Below are 24,785 nucleotides of genomic sequence, written 5' to 3' on the forward strand. Positions count from 1 at the left end.
AAAACTGATATCAGGTTGTAATCCTGATTCCTGAACAAATTCTTCCTGTAATTCTGATATAAATAGTATCTTATAGTTTTGGAGCATTTATATTGTGGCAAGTACTTAGTTAAGTTCTTAAATATAGTATTTCACTTACATTTCATTATAGCTCTATGAAGTAAGTGCTATAGTGCCATTTTACAGATGAGAAAATCAAGTTTCAGAGAGGTGAATAAACTCAGTCAAGGACACATACATAGTGACTGGCTGGGCCTAGATTTAAGCCTAGATCTGTCTGATGTCAAAGGCCAAGCTCTTTCCACTATAAAGCATTGCTTTTCAAGTCACGAAGTTATAAAGTTCATTCCAAGTCCATGAGTCTCCATATCAATGATAAAGATGAGAGATTCTTTAAATATGGCTCTTTTTCCTTCTGGGCCATGGCCAGACCATACTTCTAAGCCTGCCAAGAAGTTAATTATGGCCAGGTAATGGAGTTCTTGCTTATGGACTTTATAGGGATAAACTATGCATATAATTTTTCAGATCTGGTCCATAAAATCTTCTTCATGACTCTCCATGTTTTCTTCCCAATATTCCAGGGGATGACAATACCCAGGGCAATCTTGGAAACCATGCAAGCTATATATATGTAGAAGATGGCACGACCTTTGTCTATCTGGGCCTTGAATGACTGTATGGAATGGAGTTTCCTCCTGGCAACAAATACATTTTATGTGACTGAGAAATAAGCTTTGGTAGTGACATTTTGGAATTTATAGGTTAGAGTAGCTGGTGTTGATATTGAGGTAAATTCCTATGTTATTTAAGTGGCATGCTATTGTAACAAAAACCTATAATATATGGCATTGGCTTAGCAGTTGGGTAGTGAGAAAATTGATATCACAGGCAGAAGAACTAGAGTTCCATCTTATTCAGTGACAATATTTTTGCTAGAACCATCAACCTGAGAAAACCTGAAGTCAGTCTGGTGTTTATTGAGCCTGTAGTAAAGCAGTGTGTTAGGAGTGTGTATTGGTTGTTATGGGCTGTCATTAGGAAGATATTGCAAGAAAGAGATGAGTTCAGGAAAGAGTTGGAGAAAGTATGGTGATGAAAAAGCATTTAGAGGAGTGGAAACATTTTTTACTCTGCTAGACCATATGACAGTAAAAGACGGAAATGTGTGAGTGACAAAGATTCATTAAAATTTAGCCTTAGGTAAAAAAAATCTTTCAGTAACAGCCATCATTTGCATATCCAAAAACTCACTAATGTGCTGTGCTAAATTTAACTAAATTGACTATTAGCCCTGAGTTACCATTAATAGTATAAAGAACAGCCAGAAGCTATGAAATATGAGTTTTAAAAAAACATGTCCTGGATCAAATTCTTAGGAAGAGTCCTCAGTTTAACTAGAGCAAACCACAGTGGTGACTGGGGATAGCAGTGATGATGACTTTGTCCCCTGCTTAACCAAAAAACAATACATGGGTTAATATACCCAGTTATTGAGTACCTACTACAAGAACAGCATTGGGTGTGTCAACAGTAATAAGACTCAAATCAGCTGTAGAAAAGGAAAAGTCATACACCAAGAGTTAAAATACTGTAGTCCCCCCCTTATCTAAAGGGGATAAGTAACAAGACCCCCACTGGATGTCTGAAACTCAAACTGTGCGGGTTGTATAAACACAATTACATGACGTTAAAGATAAGATTAAGTTCTTCATAATGAAGATGCAAATCTGGGTTTAGTCACCAACTTGCGTGGCCTTAAACAAGTAATTTCACTTCTGTGGGCTTCATTGGTAACTTGAGGGATTTTTGTTATGTGATCTGAGAGGCTAAAATAAACACCTCTGTATCAACTAACATGGACCCTAAGATTAAGGAAACAAAAGTTAGCTATGGATGGAGAGTGGAGGATTCAGAGATTGGCCTGTATGGCAACTCCCTAAATTCCTTTGGCCATAAGAAAGACTAAACTCTTGCGAAACCCCCCTAGCAATGGAAGCTATCAGGCCAATCAATTATCAGACCCCTCCTAACTCTGATTTTCAACTCAGACCCACTAAAGAGGAATGGCCTTACAAACATTCTTTCCTAATAAGCAACTGCAGACCTTAAGCCAGTTTTGGCCTCCTTATAGAGGCTGTGCCATGAACTGTCTTTCTGTCCTTTAGTAAGCCTTTTGACATAAAAAGCCAAATTCCACCTCATTTTATTGGTAAAACCCTGCCCCAGGTGAACATGGGATGTATGCTACATATATGTTTGCCCATTGCACATGTGCTCAATTGCTTTCATAAAAATGTGTAGCTTTTCTCCAAACCTGCTAAATATGTATGACTCTGTTGTGTATTACAGCCCCTGTGAGGCATAAAACCCAACCTGCCCTTTCTGTTTTTTGAGGAAAGAGTATCTTCTGTACACACTGGAGACTCTGTCTCTTTTTTTTTTTTTTTTTGAGACGGAGTCTTGCTCTGTTGCCTAGGCTGGAGTGCAGTGGCATGATCGCGGCTCACTGTAACCTCTGCCTCAGCCTCCCTAGTAGCTGGTATTACAGGTGTCCGCCACTATGCCCAGCTAATTTTTTTGTATTTTTAGTAGAGATGGGGTTTCACCATGTTGGCCAGGCTGGTATCGAACTCCTGACCTCGTGATTCGCCTCCCACGTCGGCCTCCCAAAGTGCTGGGATTACAGTCGTGAGCCACTGTGCCGGGCCAGACTCTCTCTTCTTGGTTTGCAAACTGCTATCACCAGTAAAGCTCTCCTTTCTACTACTTAGCCATCCTGGTGGTCTTTTGGGTGGCAAATGATTTCCAAAGTCCTTTCCAGCTTTATTTTATGTGACTATATTTACAGGACTACCTGCTCTATCAGGGCAAGAATCATGACTATTTTATTTACCATTATTTCTAAAACCTAGCACTGTACTCTGCATTTTGCAGGGCATCGAGAAATATTTTTGCATGAATGAATAGTGTAGTTGCACTAATGCCATCTAATGAAGGGACTCATCAATTAGGTTATTTTTGTCACAAAGTGGACTTTTATGACGTGGGCTTATGCCTTATGAGTTCTTTGTTTCCTTTTACAAAAGAGAAGAAGGTAATGGTACCCACTTAACACCACAGAGTAGGCATGGGGTGAAAATTAATCAGTTTATTGTAATTGACTATTTAGGCAAGAATAGTAGATGGAGGTGAATAACAATCAGGGCTATTTTTCAGATAATGGTTATGGGATTAGCAGTTATTGGTGTCTGCATATGTTAACCAAGATGAGGCAAAAGACCAGACTGCAACACTGTAAGACAAGGCATTGATTGGCGTCTTAGGAATTGCAATTTGGGAGACACAGATTCAGCTAGAGGACAAATTGTGATTCGAAGAGAGGAAAAGGAGTAGGGATTTTTAAAAGGAAGATAAGGGTGATTACACAAGTTGTTCTGAAAGAATTATCACTGGTGGAGGTGGCTGGCTTAGTGCACGAGTTCATAGTTCACCGGTCATTCAGGAGCTGCAGCAATGGTAAAGTTTAGTCATTTCTCAGGATGTGATCATGGAAGTATGGCCCAGTTCAGAAGTTCATGGCAAGTTTTGATTCTTTTTGCTTATTTTTTTTGCAAGGTTTTTAAATTTAAATTTAAATTTTTTTTATTTGTAAGGCTATAGGTCGTGCATGTAGTCCTTCTTAGAATGAAGTCCTTTCCATTTCAGAGCTCTGAACCAGAGTGATGGCATTTTGTATATCACATTTTACACATATAAGAATATGTTCATAAATATTTCTCAATTTAAACCTTGAGTGGAAGTTGAGTATACACAACAGCCTTGTGTTAGCAGTGTTTCATGGCAATGAAAGAGAAGAGGGTGTTTTCATGCTCGGATGAAGGGTGAAGGCTGTAGGAAAGAACATTAACTATGGAAAGTGAAGAAGAAGGAATTGGTCAAGAGGAAGTTTGGAGCTAGTGAAGCGGCGTCATTTGTCTGGGGTGAATACCCAAGGTTCGTCGTCTCACGCCAAGGGAATTGAGGATGTGGACACACAAGAAATGAGTTTGAGTGGAGGTTTAATAGGCAAAAGAAAAAGAACAGAGAATAGCTGTCTCTCCTGCTGAGAGAGAGAGGCTCCCGAGTGGGTCTTCAAATTTCAAGGTGAAATACATGGAGTTTTATAGACGAGCTGAGGAGGTCGTGTCTGATTTACACAGGGCCTGAGAGATTGGTCGGACCAGTACGACAGGCCAGCATGAAGAAGTTGGCCATCCCACCCTAATCTTTTATTATGCAGATGGATTCTCTACCTGGCTGGCACCATATTTTCTGTTCCTTACGGTGCCCGTGGTTGACAAAGAAAAGGGAAGATGGAGCCGCCATGTTGAACATGCCTGGCCCCCGGGTAGCCTTTTCTATGTGCACAGCTGCCGACATTTACCTTTGCAAGCTTTTAGCTTGCTTATCTATGCCTGCAGCTTGATTTTTTCAGGCTTCTTTTTGTTAGAAAAGAAATAATTTGGGGGCTGCTTTTTATTAAAAGGGAAACCTTGCTGAGGACTTTCTTACCCTCACTAACTGCCTAAATAATTTCTCTTTAGCTCCTGTATCACTAGCATTCAAGAAAATGGATACAGTTAGCAGCAAAGGAAACGGAAGCCCTTACCACTAGGGAATCATCAGAAATACTTGATACGGTTCTGGGCCTACAATAGTTACATGGAATGGAAACTTGAGTCATTTTATTTGAATAACAAAGTAACAAGTGATCACAAAACACTGGAGGATATAAGACATACAAAACTATGGAATTATTCCGTGAATTCAATACAGTAAATCTTCATTTATGGACAGCAACCATATATAGTATAGTTTGAATACTTACACTGCAAATCAGGCATTACTTTGTACATGTTATGATGAGAAAATTGTAGTTCAAAGAGTTGAACAACTAAATGTATTTTAAAAAGCAAAGGACTTGATTTTGAACTTATTTCTGTTGGGTCTAGTTAAAAGAAAAACTTCAGTTGAATTAAATTTAAAGGAGTTTAATTGAGCAATGAATGATTCATGAATCGGGCAGCCCCCAGAATCACAGCAGACTGAGGGAGACTCCAGGGAAGCCCTTGTGGTCAGAACAAATTTATAGACAGAAAAAGAGATGTGATATACAGAGATCGGAAGTGAGGTGCAGAAACAGCTGGATTGGTTACAATTCAGTGTTTGCGTCATTTGAACACAGTTTAAACATTTGGCAGTGTATGTCTGGTTGAAGTATGACTGCTGGGATTGGCCAAGACTCAGCTGTTGTTACAGATGCATACTCCTAAATTAGGTTTTCAATCATGTCTACCTATTAAGTTAGGTTGAAGTTCATCCACAAGGACTCGGATATAGAAGTACAGAGTCCTTCTCAGGCCATATTTAGTTTGCTTTAACAGTCTGATGCCAAATTCTAAAATGTTCCCTTTACAGAATACCATGGGTCATCTTAGATTCTTTTTGTTGTGACAATGCAGCTCAGTGGGAGACATACCTAGGCCCACTATGGAAAAGTCACAAACTACCTCTAAATTCAATATTTCAAAATTAACTTGTATTGTCAGGAGGTAATGACCAGTAAGATTTGGGACACCATAACACTCAAAAATAGCAGATAATATATTGTTGTTAAGGGATTTTCTAACAGAATCTAGAATGATTTTGCCTTATCTACACCGTTTTTTTAAACCTAGGAATTATATTTTGATTATCATTTTTACTTATATGTTTGTGTCCATTTGGATACTAGAAAAGTTGGGGAGACAGTTTAAAATGTGAAAGGTTTTGATGGTTTGTGAATGAAGTAGAGCAGAATATTTGAAATAAGGACAACTGCTAAATCTATGACTTTTGTTCCCAATTCAAACAAAAATTTTCTAAAACAGTGTGATTGGTGACTATAAACATACCCCCTCTCTTCTCCCATCCCCTATCAATATTTTTTCCTTTACTTAAACATGAAAACAAAAGTTAACTTCTAGGAGTTCTGGATTTGGATTTTTGAGGCTACCGTTTTCTTTCCTAATGACTGCCTGCCTATCCAGTCAAGTGCAAAAATAATGTCCTCAATAATTAGCTAATTGTGACACATCCAGATGCTTGCAGGGCAACTGAGACACTTCTCTCTAATTTTGACAAAGAAGCATGTTACTACACTTCTAATTAACCAGTTAAAGGTGAATTCTCCTCATTGATGATTCTTAGCTCACTAGGAATTTTATTTCCAAATGCTAAATGAGAAATGAGTATGACTCAATAGTCTCTCTGTTCTTCCACTGTACCTTTAAGGTCAGTTTGTTTTCTAAGTTCTCACTTAAATTCTATTATGAGTAAACAGCTATTTTTTAAAAAATCAAGTCATAATGAACATCACACTTAAATATGACAAAGAACTATTTTAGCATTGAAACAGAATAATATATATAAGATGTATATATGAAGAACATGTATAAGGTAATATTGACAGATCTGACGAAACAAGCTTTATTTTTTTTGCTTTTTTTCTCCCAACATAATTGATGTGTAATTGAAGTGCACATATTTAAAGTGTATAATTTTATCAGTTTTGACATATGTATATACTTGAGAAACTGTTCACATAATACAAATAAACATTTCTATCACCCTCAAAAGTTTCCTTTGGACCCCTTTTAATACATCAATCATCCCATTATTGAGCAAACATATATATGTATATATATATTTTTATTATACTTTAAGTTCTGGGATACATGTGCAGAACGTGCAGGTTTGTTACATAGGTATACATATGCCATGGTGGTTTGCTGCACCCATCAACCCATCTTCTACATTAGGTATTTCTCCTAATGTTTTCCTTCCCCTTGCCCCCCATCCCTGACAGGCCCCAGTGTGTGATGTTCCCCTTTCTGTGTCCATGTGTTCTCATTGTTGAACTCCCACTTATCAGTGAGAACATGAGGTGTTTGGTTTTCTGTTCTTGTGTTAGTTTGCTGAGATTGATGGTTTCCAGCTTCATCCATGTCCCTGCAAAGGACATGAACTCATTCTTTTTTATGGCTGCATAGCATTCCATGGTGTATATGTGCCAACATTTTCTTTATCCAGTCTATCATTGATGGTCATTTGGGTTGGTTCCAAGTCTTTGCTATTGTAAATAGTGCTGCAATAAACATACGTGTGTATGTGTCTTTGTAGTAGAATGATTTATAATCCTTTGGGTATATACCCAGTAATGGGATTGCTGGGTGAAATGGTATTTCTGGCTCTAGATCCTTGAGGAATTGCCACACTGTCTTCCACAATGGTTGAACTAATTTACACTCCCACCAACAGTGTGAAAATGTTCCTATTTCTCCACATCCTCTGCAGCATCTGTTTTTTGACTTTTTAATGATTGCCATTCTAACTGGTGTGAGATGGTATCTTGCTGTGGTTTTGATTTGCATTTCCCTAATGACAAATGGTGATGAGCTTTTTTTCATATGTTTGTTGGCTGCATAAATGTCTTCTTTTGAGAAGCGTCTGGTCATATCCTTCACCCACTTTTTGGTGGGATTGTTTTTTTCTTGTAAATTTGTTAAGTTCCTTGTAGATTCTGGATATTAGCCCTTTGCCAGATGGATAGATTGCAAAAATTTTCTCCCATTCTGTAGGTTGCCTGTTCACCTGATGATAGTTTCTTTTGCTGTGCAGAGGCTCTTTAGTTTAATTAGATCCCATTTGCCTATTTTGGCTTTTGTTGCCATTGCTTTGGTGTTTTAGTCATGAAGTCTTTGCCCATGGGGTTTTTATGGTTTTAGGTCTTACGTTTAAGTCTTTCATCCATCTTGAGTTAATTTTTGTATAAAGTGTAAGGAAGGGATCCAGTTTCAGTTTTCTGCATATGGCTAGCCATTTTTCCCAACACCATTTATCAAATAGGGAATCCTTTTGCCATTGCTTGTTTTTGTCAGGTTGGTCAAAGATCAGATGGTTGTAGGTGTGTGGTGTTATATCTGAGGCCTCTCTTCCCGTTGGTCTATATATCTGTTTTGGTACCAGTACCATGCTTTTTTGATTACCGTAGCCTTGTAGTATAGTTCATAGTCAGGTAGTATGATACCTCCAGCTTTGTTCTTTTTGTTTAGGATTGTCTTGGCTATATGGGCTCTTTTTGGTTCCATATGAAATTTAAAGTAGTTTTATCTAATTCAGTGAAGAAAGTCATTGGTAGCTTGATGGGAATACCATTGAATCTGTAAATTAGTTTGGGCAGTATGGCCATTTTCATGATATTGATTTTTCCTACCCATGAGCACGGAATGTTTTTCCATTTGTTTGTGTCCTATCTTATTTCATTGAGCAGTGGTTTGTAGTTCTCCTTGAAGAGCTCCTTCACATCCCTTGTAAGTTGGATTCTAGGTATTTTATTCTCTTTGTAGCAATTGTGAATGGGAGTTCACTTATGATTTGGCTCTCTGTTTGTCTGTTATTGTTGTATAGGAATGCTTGTGATCTTTGCACATTGATTTTGTATCCTGAGACTTGGCTGCAGTTGCTTCTCAGCTTAAGGAATTTTTGGGCTGAGACAATGGGGTTTTCTAAATATACAATCATGTCATCTGCAAATAGAGAAAATTTGACTTCCTCTCTTCCTATTTGAATACCCTTTATTTCTTTCTCTTGCCTGATTGCCCTGGCCAGAATTTCTAGTACTATGTTGAATAGGAGTGGTGAGAGAGGGCATCCTTGTCTTGTGTTGGTTTTCAAAGGGAATGCTTCCAGCTTTTTCCCATTCTGTATGATAGTGGCTGTGGGTTTGTCATAAATAGCTCTTGTTATTTTGAGATATGTTCCATCAATACCTAGTTTATTGAATGTTTTTAGCATGAAGGGCTGTTGAATTTTATCAAAGGCCTTTTCTGCATCTATAAAGATAATCAAGTGACATATTTTAAATTTCTGTCAATATAGATAAGTTTGCATTATTAGATTTTTATATGAATTAGATCATATGGGATGTGTGATTCCATTTACCACTTTTTGCCCAATTTATTTAACTGAGAACAATGATTTTGAGTTTCATTCACATTGTTGTGTGTATCAGTAGTTACTATATTTTTAATTGCTAAATAGTATTCCATTGCATGGATATACCATAGTTTGTTTATACATTTGCCTGTTGATGGACAGTTGTATTGTTTCTAGTTTTGGGCTGCTGAAAATAGAGCTGCCATGAACATTTGTGTACATGTCTTTGTGTGGACCTGTGTTTTTGTTTCTCTAGGGTAAATACCTTAGTAGGCACTTATTTAACATTTTACAAAATTGACAAATCATTTTCCAAAGCAGTTGTACAATTTTACTTTCTTATCAGCGATGTATAAGCATTCCAGTTTTTTCACAACCTCACTAAGTGTGGTTTCACAACCACACTTGGTGTGGTCCAGCTTCTTAATTTTAGCCAATATAATGGGTGTTCAGTGCTATTTTAATGTGATTTTAATTCGCTTTTCCCTGCTTACTAGTGATGTTAAGTATCTTTTCAGGTGCTTATTGGCCATTTGCAAACTTTCTTCTATTAAATACCTGTTCAAATTATTTGCCCAGTTGTTTGGTAGATTCATGGTATTTTCCTCACAAAGAATCACATAATCTCCAAATAGGTAAAATTTCATGTCCTCCTTTCACATCTTTATTTCTTTTTCTTGCCTAATTGCAATGACTAGTGCCTCCAGCAAAATGTGGAATAGAAGTAATGAAAGCAGGTATCCTTGTCTTGTTTTCAATCTCATGAGGGAAATAATTTGTGTTTCACTATGAAGTATGACATTGGATGCAGGTTTTTTGTTGAGGTCCTTTAGAAACTTGAAAATTCCCTATAATCCAAGTTTACTGAGAGATTTTTTTTTCATATTATGAATGGGTGTTGAATTTTGTCAAATGCTTTTTACACATCTATTTAGTATGAAATTTTCCCTCATCTAAAGAGAGGTCTGGCTATCGTTCTGGCTTCTGCAAGGTTACCTCTAAAAGCATGGAGTTTTCTAAGTGATAGAAGTGTCTTACTTTGTTATTGATAGTGGGCTCCTTGGGCCATATGTGATAGTTTTTGCTAACAAGGTGACTTAGAGTGAGGGATGACCTCTTCAGAAAGACCAGCCATGTGATTAAGAAGAGCAGGGCTTCAAGCTATGTTTTATCAGCCTAATCTCTGAGAACTAAGAGAACATGGAGATTGTGTTCAACCACATGGGCAATGATTCATTCAATCATGTCTATGTAATAAAACCCCAGTGAAAACTCTGGACAGCAAAGTTCATGTGAGTTTCCTACGTTGGTAATACTCCAAGTGTATTGCTACACATGGATGCTGAGAGTAATGTGTCCCTGAGGACGATGAAAGTTTTACATCTGGACCTCTTTGAGACTTTGTCCCATGTGTTTATTCCTTTGGCTGGTTCTAATTTGTATCCTTTCACTGTAATAAAGGTTTGTAATGGCACAGTGCTCTACTGAGTTCTGTGAGTCATTATAGTGAATTGTAGAACCAGAGGGAGTCTGTGGGGACCCCACATTTGTAGCCAGATGGTCAAAAGTGAGAGCAGCCCTGAGGACCCCTGAACTTGTTGCTGGGGCCTGAAGTGAGGGCAGTTTTTCACGGAGTGTTCTCTCAGGCTTTGCATTTTGCAAGATTCGTTGCAGTTCATGTTAGAAGTCTTAAGCAGACGTGGCGTTTCAGAGTATTGCACCTTTAACCTTGAGTCTGCCTAATTGTAGATAGCATCTATTAAAATGGTCATGTGTTTTTTCTTCTTTGGGCTGTAAATTTAATTCATTATATCCACTGAATTTTGATTCTTAAACCAACTTTGTACTCTGAGAATAAAACTTACTTCACAATGATTTATTATTGTTTTCATACAGGGTTGAATTTAACTAATATTTTCTCAAGGGCATTTGCATCTATATTCATGAGAGGTATTTGTAATGTCTTGGTCTGGCGTTGGTGTTAGGATTACACTAGCCTCATATAATTTTGCTGGGGAGGTGTCCCTCTTCTGCTGGGCAGTGGATTCCAATATCTGAAAGATTTTATGTAAGACTGGTATTATGTCTTTTTTGAGTGTTCAGTAGAATTCACCAGTAAAATCATCTGGTCTTCCAGTTGTTGTTTTTGTTTGTGTGTTTTTTTTTTGTGAGAAATGTTTTGATACCAAATTTAATTTCTCTAATAATTATATTCAGATTTTCTGCTTCTTCATGTATCAATTTTGTGAGTAGTATGTTTTAGAAAAAATTGTCTTAGGTAAATTGTCAAATTTATTGGTTTGCTGATGGAGTTACTTTTTTAACATGTGTAGGATCTGCCATGATAAAGTACTTTTCATTCTTGGTATTTGTGACTTGTGTTCTCCCTCTAATTTTTTTTATTAGTCTAGCTAGGGGGTTGTCAATTTTGTTTTTCCTCTCAGAATACCAGCTTTGGGCTTTGTTAATTTTTTCTATTGTCTGTGTTTTTTATTTTATTGATTTCTATTATTTTCTTTATTCTTTCCTTCCTTTTACTTACCTTCAATTTACCTACTCTACATTTTCCAGCTATTTAAGGTGGATACTTAGCTGATTGACTTTTTATATTTCTTTTTTTTAATATAAGAATTTAAAGTCATAGTTTATCTCTAAGCACTGCTTTAGCTAACCTCATTAATTTTGATGTTTTAATTGCCATTAAAGTTCTAGATGTTTTCTAATTTCTCTAGTGATTTCCTTACTCATTAGTTATGAAGAAGTATGCTATTTAATTTCCAGATATATAGGATTTTCTTATACCACAGTAATATTGATTTCTAATTTAATACCATTTTAATCATAGAATATTCCATGTGATTTTGATCCTTTTAACTTGTTTTATGACTTAATATGATCTGACCTGATAAATGAACCAGCTACACTTGAAAAGAATACACATTTTGCAATAATTGGAGTTGGTGTTTTATAATTGTCAGTTATGGTGATTAATTATGCTGGTCACACTTTCTATGTCTTTAATGCTTTTTTTCTAACTAATTCTTGAATCAATTATGGAGAAATGGATGGCAGGATCAACTACTGTAATTTTGAAATTTTCTATTCATTCTTTTATTTATTTATTTATTTATTTTTTTGAGGCAGAGTCTGGCTCTGTCACCCAGGCTGTAGTGCAGTGGTGTGATCTTCGCTCACTGCAATCTCTGCCTCCCGGGTTAAAGTGATTCTCCTGCCTCAGCCTCCTGGGTAGCTGGGATTATAGGTGCCCACTGTGCCCATTTAATTTTTCTACTTTTAGTAGAGATGGGGTTTCACCATGTTGATCAGGCTGGTCTCAAACTCCTGACCTCAGGTGATTTGCCCTCCCAAAGTGCTGGGGCGTCAGCCTCCCAAACTGCTGGGGTTACAGGCATGAGCCATCATGCCTGGCCTATTCTTTTATTTTTTAACTTTTATTTGAGTTTCAAGAATATATGTGCAGGTTTGTTATGTAGGTAAATTGCAAGTCACAGAGGTTTGGTGTACAGATTATTTCAAAACCCAGGTAATAGGCATGAGTACTCTATAGCTAGTTTTTCAATCCTTATCCTCCTCCCACACTGCATCCTCAAGTAGGCCCCAGTATCTATTCTTCCCTTCTTTGTTCCCATGGGTACTCAATGTTTAGCTCTCACTTATAAGTGAGAACATACAGTATTTGGTTTTCTTTTCCTGTTTAGTTCATTTAGGATAAGGGCCTCTGACTCCAACCATGATGCTGCAAAGGACATGATCTCATTCTTTTTTATGGCTGCGTGTATTCCGTAGTGCATATGTACCACATTGTCTTTATCCAGTCTACCATTGATAGGAATTTAGATTGATTTCCTTGTCTTTGCTATTGTGACTTGTGCTGTGATGATGATACATGTGCATGTGTCTTTATGATAGAATGATTTATATTCCTTTGGATATATACCCAATAATGGGATTACCGTGTCAAATGGTAGTTCTCTTCTCAGTTTTTGGAGAAATAGCCAAACTGCTTTCCACAATGGTTGAACTAATTTACACTTTCACCAGACTTGTACAAACATTCAGTTTTCTTTACAACCTCGCCAGCATTTGTTGTTTTTTGACTTTTTAATAATAGCCATTCTGACTAGTGTGAGATGGTGTCTCATTGTGGTTTTGATTTGTATTTCTCTAATGATTGGTGATGTTGAGCATATTTTCATATGATTATTGGCTGCATGCATGTCTTCTTTTGAAAAGTGCCTGTTCATGTACTTTGCCCACTTTTTAATGGGGTTGTTCATTTTTTGCTTGTTAATTTGTTTATATTGCTTATAAATTCTGGATATTAAACTCTTGTCAGATGCATACTTTGCAGATATTTTCTCCCATTCTGTAGGTAATTTGTTTACTGTTTGATAGTTTCTTTTGCTGTGTATAAGCTCTTTAGTTTAATTAGGTCCCATTTGCCAATTTCTGTTTCTGTTGCAGTTGCGTTTGGCATCTTTGTCATGAAATCTTTGCCAGGATCTATGTCCAGAATGGTATTTCATAGGTTATCTTCCAGGGTTTTTATAGTTTTAGGTTTCACATTTAAGTCTAATTCATCTTGAGTTGATTTTTGTATATGGTGTAGGGAAAGGGGTCCAGTTTCAATCTTCTGTGTATGGCTAGCCAGTTATCCCAGCATCATTTACTGAGTAGGTAGTCCTTCCCCCTTGCTTGTTTTTTTCAACTTTGTATAAGTTCAGATGGTTGTAGGTGTGTGGCTTTAATTCTGGACTCTGTATTCTGTTCCATTGGTCTATGTATCTGTTTTTGTACCAGTGCCGTGCTGTTTTGGGTACTGTAGCCTTGTAGTATAGTTTGAAGTAAGATAAAGTGATGCCTTTGTTCTTTTTGCTTAGGATTACATTGGCTACTTAGGCTCTTTTTTGGTTCCATATGAATTTTGAAAGTGTTTTTCTAATTCTGTGAAGAATGTCATTGGTAGTTTGATAGGAATAGCAATGAATCTGTAAATTGCTTTGGGCAGTATGGTCATTTTAGCAATGTTGTCTTCCAATCCATGAGCATAGAGTGTTTTTCCATTTGTTTGTATCATCTCTTTTCTCTATCAGCAATGTTTTATAATTCTTGTTGTAAAAATATTTTACCTCCTTTATTAGCTGTATTCCTAGGTGTTTCATTTTTCTTAGAGCTATCGTGAGTGGGATAGCATTCTTGATTTGGCTCTCAGCTTGGATGTTGTTGATGTACAGGAATGCTACTGATTTTTGTATATTTATTTCATATCCTGAAACTTTGCTGAAGTTGTTTATCAGATACAGGAGTTTTGGGTCAGAGACTACAGTGTTTTCTAAGTATGAAATCATACCATCTGTGAACAGAGATAGTTTGAGTTTCTCTTGTCCTATTTGAATGCCTTTTATTTCTTTCTCTTGCCTGATTGCTCTGATGAGGACTTCCAGTACTATGCTGAATATGGGTGGTGAGAGTGGGCACCCTTGTCTTGTTCTGGTTCTCAAGTGAAATGCTTCCAGCTTTTGCCTGTTGAGTATGATGTTGGCTGTTGGTTTGTTATAGATGGCTCTTGTTATTTTGAGATATGCTCCTTCCATGCCAGGGTTATTGAATGTTTTAATGAAGGGATGTTGAATTTTATCAAAAGCCTTTTCTGCATCTATTTAGATGATCATATGGCTTTTATTTTTAGTTCTGTTTATGTGATAAATCACATTTATTGATTTGCATAACCAACCTTACATCCCAGGAATAAAGCCTACTTGATCATCATGGATTAGTTTTATGATTTGCTGCTGGATTCAGTTTGCTAGTACTTTGTTGATGATTTTCACATATGTTAGTCCAGGATATTGGCCTAAAGTTTTATTTTTTTGTTGTGTCTCTGCCAGGTTTTGGTATCAGGATGATGCTGGCCTCATAGAATGAGTTAGGGAGGAGTTTGTCCTCTTCAATTTTTTGGAATAGCTTCATTACTAATGGTACCAGCTCTTTACAGATCTGGCAGAATTTGGTAGTTAATTCATCTGGTCCTGGGCTTTTTCTGGTTGGTAGGCTTTTTATTACTGATTTAATTTTGGATCTTATTATTGGCCTTTTCATGGTTTCAATTTCTTGGTTCAATCTTGGGAGGTTGTATGTTTCCAGAATGTATCAGTTTCTTGTAGGTTTTCTTGCTTGTGTGCATAGAGGTGTTTGTAATAGTCTCTAAGGGCTTTTTATATTTCTTTGGGGTCAGGGGTAATGTCCCCTTTGTCATTTCTGATTGAATTTATTTGGATCTTTTCTCTTTTTTTTAAATTTATTGGTTTAGATAGAGGCCTCTCAATCTCATTCTATCAAAGAACCGCTTCCTGGATTCATTAATCTTTTGGATGGTTTTTTGCGTGTCAATTTCATTCAGGTCAGCTGATTTCAGTTATTTTGTGTCTTTTGCAAGCCTTGAGGTTGATTCGTTTTTGTTTTTATAGTTCCTCTAGGTGTGATGTTAGGTTGTCAATTTGAGATCTTTCAAACTTTTTGATGTGGGTGTTTAGCACAATAAATTTTCCTGTTAACACTCTTTTAGCTTCGTCTCAGAGATGCTGGTATGTTGCATCTTTATTCTCATTAGTTTCAAAGAATTTCTTGATTTCTGCCTTAATTTTATTGTTTACCCAAAAGTCATTCAGCAGCAGGTTGTGTAATTTCCATGTAATTATATGGTTTTGAGTGATCTTAGTATTGATTTCTATTTTTATTGTGCTGTGGTCCAAGAGTGTGGTTGGCATGATTTGTTTGACTTTGCTAAGGATTGTTTTATGGCCAATTGTGTGGTCGATTTTAGAGTATGTGACATGTGCAGATGAGAAGAATGAAGCTTCTATTATTTTTCAGTGGAGAGTTCTGTAGATGTCTGTAAGGTCCATTTAGTCAAGTGTTCAGGTTTTTCTGTATCCCTCAACTTTGAGCCAATGGGTGTCATTATGTGTGAGATAGGTCTCTTGAACATAGTATACAGTTGGGTCTTTCTTCTTTATCCAACTTGCCACTCTGTGCCTTTTAATTGAAGCAGTTAGTCAATTTACAGTCAAAGTTAATATCGATATATGCAAATTTGATCCTGTCATCATGCTGTTAGCTGATTATTATGCAGACTTCATTGTGTAGTTGCTTTATAGTGTCAATGGTCTTTGTACTTAAGTGTGTTTTTGTGGTGGCCATGATGGTCTTTTGTTACGGTATTTGGCACTGCCTTAAGGCTGTCTTGTAAGGCTGGTCTGGTGGTAATTAATTCCCTTAGCATTTGCTTGTCTGAAAGTGATCTTATTTCTCCTTCACTTATGAGGCTTAATTTGGCTGGATATGAAATTTCAGTTAGAATTTCCTTCCTTTAAGAATGTTGAATATACGTCCTCTATCTCTTCTGGCTTGCAGGGTTTCTGCTGAAAGGTCTGCCATTAGCTTGATGGGGTTCCCTGTGTTGGTGACCTGCCCCTTCTCTCTAGCTGCCTTCAATATTTTTTCTTTCATTTTGATCTTGGAGAATCTGATGACTATGTGTCTTGGGGATGGTCATCTTGTGTAGTATCTCACAGGGTTCTCGGCATTTCTTGAATTTGAATGTTGGCCTCTCCAGTGAGGTTGGGGAAATCCTCACAGATTTCCTTCACAGATATCCTTGAATATGTTTTCCAAGTTGCTTGCTTTCTTCCTCTCTTTCAGGGACACCAATGGGTCATAGAATTGGTCTCCGTACATAATCCCATATTTTTCAGAGGTTTTGTTTATTCTTTTTAATTAATTTTTCTTTATTTTTATCTGGCTGAGTTAATTTGAAGAACCAGTCTTTGGGCTCTGAGATTCTTTCCTCAGCTTGGTCTTTTCTGCTGTTAATACTTGCAGTTGTATTATACATGCCTGTAGTGAGTTTTTCAGTTCTATCTTATCAGTTTAGTTGTTTCTTAAAATGGCAATTTTGTCTTTCAGCTCCTGTATCATTTTATTGTATTCCTTAGATTCTTTGGATTGGGTTTAGACTTTCCTCTGAGTATCAGTGATCTTTGTTCCTGTCTGTATTCTGAATTCTATGTCTGTTATTTCAGTCTGGCTAAGAACCATTGTTGGGGAACTAGTGGGGAGGTAACCATTATCTCATTTGGAGGTAAGAAGAAACTGACGTTTTGAGTTGCCAGAATTCTTGGTTCTTTCTCATCTGTGTTAATATTCCCTTAATCTTAAAAGTTACTTGTCATTTGGATGGGGTATTTTGCCTTTTATCTTCTTTGATGCCCTTGGGAGTTTGATTGTGGTATAAGGTGGGTTCAGTCAACTGGCTTCATTTCTGGAAGATTTCAGGAAGCCAAGTCTCGGCACTGCCTTGCTGCATATTCTTACTCTGGGGCACTGGTACCAGGCCCCCTGCTTTTTTCTCTGGCCCCTCAAGTTTAGGAACCTGCTGTACTAGGGACCCAGGTGTTCCTGGTCCACTAACAACAACAATTTGATGAGGGGTGCTAGCCAAAGTGCTTCATTTGGTTGGTGGGAGTGGGATCCATGTCAGTAGCTGCCATGGCATGGTGGGATGCATGTGTATCAGCTGGGGAAGGATGTGGAGTGCCAGCATCTGTGCATACACTTGCACATGCAGCAGTGGTGCAGTGGGCTGCCTCTGTATCAGTGGGGATGAGGTGCCAATGGGGATAGGGTGCCAGCAGTGTGGGAGGGGTTGGTGGCAGAGTGCACGCACATAATATGCACCAGTGGGAGAGGGGAGGCAAAGTTCACCAATGTGCTCATGCCAGCAAAGTAGTGGGGGGCAGCTGTGGGTGAGTGCATGTTGGCAGAGTTGGAGGCTGTAGTGGGAAGAGGCTGCAGGTAGGTTGGTGCATGTTGGCAGGGGCTGATTTTCTGGAACTCTCCAACAGTTAGGAGTAGTCTGCTGGTGAAGGAGCTATAATGGGAGCTTCTGGGAAGCACCGTGGCTGAGCATCTGAGGCTGCACTGCAAGTGGGCATGGCCAGGCTGGGGCCCCAGGAAAGGCCAGCAGACAGAGCGGTGCTCAGATTGAACTGGCCCTGTCCCATGAGCAAGATTGCCCTGCTTTGTCTGTCCAGGTCCAATGGTCACCCAAAGGGTAAAACCACCTAGAGAAGCATAGCAAACCTTGAGGGATAGGCATCCCTGGCTGTGCTCCACTGTAGAAGTTCCCACACCAAAACCTATGGGCTCCTCACAGGCTAGATTCCTGCTCCTACCATTTCTTTGAGCAGCTCTCCCTTTCAGCTCAAGTGTCTGTTGGGGTTGTGGGATCTCCTGCAGCTAGGATTCCAGAGGTCTGTGATGAAAACAAGCCACTCCTTGCCTGTTCAACTCATCCCTTCCCCAGGAGTCACTGGGAGCCAGGGCAAGTCCTGGTGCTCAGCAGCCCTGTGCAGTGCTCCCAGGTTTCTTCTTCTTCAGCCCAGTGTCTGTTTCCTCCCTCTGTTCACCCTCAATACCTTCCCTCTAAAGATCTGCTCTGAGTGTGCTAGTCTTCCCAATGTCCCAGTCTCTCGGTAGGAGATGTTCCTCCTGGCTGTGTCTAGTTGGCCATCTTGGCTCTAATCTGCCACTTAGTATTTACAATTTTTTTCACTCACATTTCATCATCTCTCATATTATTTCTGTAGCCAGACCATACTATCTCTTACACTTGATACTGCTGTCTCCTCTAGTTATGCTTCTCTACCAGTTCTCTCAGCCTCTGTCTATTTCTTTCTTTAATTCTGCCAATTTTTGCCTTATGTTATTTCGAGATTCTGTTATTAGGTAAATTCACATCAATAATTTTGATGTCTTCCTGATAAAGTGTAACTTCTATTGTTATGAAATGTTTATATACCTGGAAACACTCTTTGTCTTGAAGTCTATCATACATTAAAATAGCCATTTTAATTTTCTTATGCTAACTGTGTTTTTACTGTTCTTAACAAAATCAATTTATGTTCTACTAATAATATGTAAAGACTGAGTCTTGTAAGCAACAGATACTAAGGTCTTGATTTTTAAATCCTCTTTATCAATCCCTCTCTATTATTTTGGGCATTTAGACCATTAACATTGAATGTAATAATTGATATGCTTTGAATCAACCGTACCATTTTATTGTTTGTGTTCCTTTTGTTCCCTCAGTTTTTTGTTCCTCTAAGGCTCCTCCTGTGCTGCCTTTTCTGTAGTATCTTAATAATTTTATTACATTGTAAATTCATATAGGGCTCTTGGTTTATATCTTTTGAATTTGTTTTTTATTAGGTTTTCTAGGGTTAGGTTGAAAACTGCAGGTGGTTCAAATCTCAGCTCAGCTTTTCACCCTGTTGGTATGCTGGTTTGGATCTGTCCCATGCATGGATAGTTGAAGATACAGACAAAGACACATGTGAGTGCATGTGCAGTGTTATGGGTACTTTACTCTGGCTATCCATTTTGGAATTTTTCTCCCTGTTTTCTGGCCTTCAAAGTCTCCTTTTCCTGGTTCTTGTGGTCCAAAGGTAGAGTTTCCTCTCAGGGTGTTAGCCACCCAGGCTGCTGCCACCATTTTCACTGTGCTCCCTTACAGTATGAGCCCTCTCCCCAGGACAACGTTTTGAGAGAAAAACAAAAATGAGAAACTCATGATGGATGCTGCCACAATTTTCAATTCCTCCCCACAATTCACTTATTTTTGTTTACTTTTTAAACTCTCCAGTAGTTATTTGTTTATATTTTGTCCAGAATTTTTAGTTGTAATCATCAGAAGGGATGGATGGTTGTGGTCTTTTGCCACCATAATGGAATTGAAACTTCTCAGTTATATTGTAGAGAGGCCTTTATATGAAGACTGCATCATAGGCACTCTTAGGTATCCGAAGCCAATAAATCATTAAATATTTTTATAATGACTTTATTAAGATAATTTCATGCACACACTCTCTCTCTCTCTGTGTATATATATATAATGAAATTATTATACTATATATTCATACTATGTACTATATACAAATTATTCATATTCTATATAGTAACTATTCATACTGTACTAAATATAGTATGAATAGTACACTAGTATAAATAGTATACATAGTGTGAATGATTTATATATAGTATACAGTATGACTAATTTACTGTATATACTATATACGTACTATATACGTATATACATACACACATATAGTATGAAATTTTAGTATATATAGTATGAAATTATATATATGGTATGAAGTTTTCCTAATAAAACTATTATAAAAATATTTTACTATATATATACACATATACATATACCCATGGAGTGTATATGAGGTATTTTTCTGAAAATTCATAGAGTTATGCAATTCTCATCATAGTCTTTTTTTAGAACATTTTCATTACCTCTACATGAAATCTTCAAAAGTCACCTTCATCTTTGAAACATACTTTTGCTGGATATAAGATTTTGGTGTTATTTTTTTCTTTGAGCTCTTTGAATATGTTATTCCACTGCTTCTGCCTCCACTGCTTCTGATGACAAGTCAGTCTTCTTGGAGTTGTCTTGAATGTGAAGGGTCATTTTCCTCTTGTAGCTCTCAAAATATTCTCTTTGTCATTGTCTTTCAGTATTTTTACCATAATGTGTATTGGTATGGATCTCTTTGTGATTATCTTACTTTAAGTTTGTTAATCTTCTTGTATGTATAGATAAATGTGTTTTATAAAATTTAGAGTTTTCAGCCATGATTTCTTCTATTTTTCTCTCCTTTCTCACTATTAACCTCTATTATTATGTGTGTTTGTGTGCTTAATAGTGCTCCACATTTTTCTGTAGCTCTATTAATTTGTCTTCGCTCTTTCTTCTCTCCACTTTCTTCGGAATGCATTATCTCTATTGATATATCTTTGAATTTGCTGATTCTTTCTTCTGTCAGTTCAAATATGCTGTTGAGCCTCTGGTAAGTTTTTCATTTCAACTAGCATATTTTTTCAATCTAGAATTTTCATTTGGTTATTTAAAAAATCATTTCTACCTTTTTATTGATATTCTGTATTTGATAAGAATATCCAGCCATTACCTCTTTAATCACAAGTTTCCTTTAGTTCTTTGAATATATTTGTAATGGCTGCTTTGAAATCTTTAAAATCTGACATCTGTTCACCCTCACAGGCAATTCTTGCTGTCTTCCTTTTTCCTGTTTGTAAGCTACATTTTCCTATTTTTTTTTTTTTTTGTTGCAAGTTTTTTTTTTTTTTTTTTTTAAACTGGACATTTGAAGTAACATGTTGTAACAACTCTAAATTTTGATTTCCTTCCCCATTTCAGGGTTGTTTTTGTTGTTGTTTGCTTGTTTGTTTTGTGACTTGGCTAGACTCTTTCAGTTGCATCTATTTCCCATGTAGTGTGAAGTTTCTAATGTTGCCCTTCAGAGAGGCACATCCTTGGGCATGAGCACGGTCATCCTAGATAACAGTGTTTTCTTTGGTTAAATTAGGGGAGTCTTTGTCTCTTTTTCTGATTTCTCTGTTAATCTGTCGGCCTCTAGTGGTATCATACCCAGCTCTTAAACTCAGCTAATTGATGGCTGATATCCCTATTGTTTCAGACAATGCCCTGGAGTGTTCCAGGCATAAATCGCTTCACAGTCTCATCCAATTAAATCTGGATAGGGGTAGTTTTTGAGGCCTATCTTTGAGGCTTGTTATGTCCCCCTGGTGTCTGTTTTTGGCTGTCTCTTTCTCTGGTTCTGTCTGATAAATTAGCTGGCCTACAGTTGAGCTCTCATAGAGCTACAAGTCTTCTTTTAATTGTTTACTGCCAAAATTACCAATTGTTTTTGAGAGCATTCTTAGGCTTGAATTTTCCCACAGTTCTCTTCAAATAAAGACAGTTATTTTGGGAACAGCACTGGAGTTCTCTTTTCTTGTGGACTACCTCTGTTCCTGAGAAAAGTCTCTGAGCTACTGCTCCAGGGCTGGGGGTAGGGACAGTGGTCCACTTCTCTTGGAGTGACACCATGCATTATGAGTAGGGTGCTTGTCAGATCCATAGCTTCTGGTATTCTTTGCTTGCCTCTTTGGCCTACAAATGAGCAGGGCTGAGGAGAGAGACCTCAAGAGAGAGATCAAGTCAGAGACCCAGTATTCTTGACCTGCCAACCCTGTGACTGAGAGTGTGAGTTGGGGCTGGGTGGAGAAAGAGAGTCCCTGACTTCTCAACTGCACTTGCCAGGAATTTAGCCTTTGCAACTTGGTGTTGGAGGTGATAAGAAATGCTGGTGGGCTGCTCCTCCTGGTGAGATACCGCATGCCTTGATTGGGAACTGAGGGAGAAAGAAGCTTTGTCTTTTTAGCTGTAGTTATGCAGAAATGAGCTTCAGTCAAGCTGAACTGGCATACAGGAGGGATGGAGTAAGTCATGGTTCAAGTGCCTCAGCCTCTTACTGTTCATACTGAGATTTAACAGATTTTCAAAAAGATTTTTCTTGAACAAATGTTGCTGTATGCCCTTAGAACGATTTTCAAATACTTTATACAGTTGTCTTTTTTAAATGTAATTTTTGCCAGTTATGGTTGTTTCACTGGGAAATGGGTCTATGGTCTGCTCACATCACCGTGCAGATGTGAAACTATTAACGAATTTTTTAAAAAAATTATATCCTTTGTATTCTTGATTGTGCTAGGCAAACTGGGGGATAATAACAAATTCATTTAAAAGACATAATCATGTAGCATATAATGTAGCTGGGGAATGAGATTCACATATGCAAGTAAATAGAAACAGTTGAAGATAATATATAACTGCTAAGCAAAGTATTTTAAACTGTTATTGTCAATAAAGGCAGACATATAAAGGATGTGAAAACAATGCATGTGGGTATAGTGTGGTTCAATAGAAAGAACACCGATATTAGTGCTAAAACCAAGGAATAACCTGATTAAGCCCACCAAACTTAACCTGTGTTGCTTGCTTTTAACTGCTTACTTCTAAGTGGTCTAGGTGCAAGTCACATAGCCAGACAATAACTAAACTTCCACTACCTTCTTTACAGACAATATCTCTGACTATGGGTCACTATAGTAATGAGTGCTTAAAGTTGTTTTTCAGGAACTAGAGGGCAGCTCTTGTCCAGTTCAAGCCAGTTGAGAATACTGACCCTCCACCTGGGTTTGCACAGGTGCCTGAAGAGACATCTTTTGACATGAGAGGGCCAAAAATTCTACCTGCAGGTCATGCTAGTGCTGCCTTTTTCTGAACATGCATCCTATAAAGAGCCATGTTGCTCAATTATGCTTGCACAGAACCCTGATTACCTTTCCTATCCACCAATTACCATTCCCCAGACATTAGACCACCCCATTTTATATTCCATAAGTACCTGCCCCCGACAAGCCCTGTTTTCAGTGAGGCAGATTTGAGATTTGTTCTTCTGTTTCCAGGCTTGGCAGCCTTGTGAATAAACTCTTTTCTCTTTTACAAAACCTGTTGTCACACCGGTTGGCTTTCTGTGTGTGCGAATAATGAACCTGGTTTAATATCAGTGCCATTAAACCTGGATTCAAATCCTGTTTCTATATCTAGATCTATGAAAGTCTTAGCAGATATAGGGATGGTTAAAGTACACTAGTAAGAGAGAGTATCCTGGGGCTAGCAACAGTGGAGAGCCACTACCACTATTAGACATGAAGGGGCAAGGAAAAGGAATGGTTATGAGGAATCAGGGAGAGCTGTGGTTCTAGCTGTAACTGTAGTCAAGCGCTTCACGACAGGAAGCTGAGGCTTTCACTTCTGGCCTTTATTTCTGAACTCCAGTAGAGGAAACCAGCTGCTGTCAACCTGTGGCAGAGCAGGAAGGAAGTCAGGGAACAAACACCATTACCTTTCTCTTCTCCTGCCCTGCATTTTCCTCCTGTTGTCTCTCATTGACTCAATCCAACTGGAAACCATAGGACAAAGAAAATCCATTTATATGAGACAAGGAGGTCAGCTGCCTGCGTGCGCAACAGGGTAGAAAAGGGTGAAGAATGGATTTGTAGAGCAATGTAAATATCCAGAACAATCACTCACTAGTTACATGACTTAGCAAATCACTTACATTCACTCTTTCCATTTATATAGTTAAAAAATATTAGGATAACAATATTATACTGGAGAAGAGCAAGAGACAAAGTCAAGGATTAAAAAGTTTAACCATATCCTATTTTTCAAGAGCATAAAACATCTGAAAGTCCTATAAGATATTTTATGTGAAATTTTATTTATATTTTATGTGCTCCTTTCTTGAATTTAAAGGCATTTAGTGCATGATGAAACTTACTTTATTTCTTTTAAAGTCTGTATCAGTTATCCAGGGGCAAATAATTCTTTTGTCAATTAATTTTGGTAAAAAAAGGCATATGCTGCCTTGGCGAAAATTTTGGAAAAAATGTGTTTTTGAATATGCTATTCGTTTAGAACTATGCAGTTAACCAAATTATGCTACTTTACACGTATTGCAAGCTACCTTGGCATTGCTCTCTTCTCTTACAACACAGTCCCTTCTGAGCATGCAGGAACACATGTAACTGTGGTTATGCGCTGTACATGAGGAGTAGCTGCATGGAAAGTGAAGAGACTCAAAGAGAATGTGCAGGTGGCACTGTTTTTGCCAGTGGATAATGTGAGTATTTTAAAAGCTAGCAACTTCTTGGTCATTTTTCTGGTCAAGTAATTTATAAGATATTTAGTTTTTATAATTTTGGGTCCAATTAAGTATATCTGCAAGTGCATTTTATGAGTGCTGGAT

Source organism: Pan paniscus, chromosome 7, assembly GCF_029289425.2.
Source record: "Pan paniscus chromosome 7, NHGRI_mPanPan1-v2.0_pri, whole genome shotgun sequence".
In the NCBI taxonomy this organism is placed as follows: domain Eukaryota; kingdom Metazoa; phylum Chordata; class Mammalia; order Primates; family Hominidae; genus Pan; species Pan paniscus.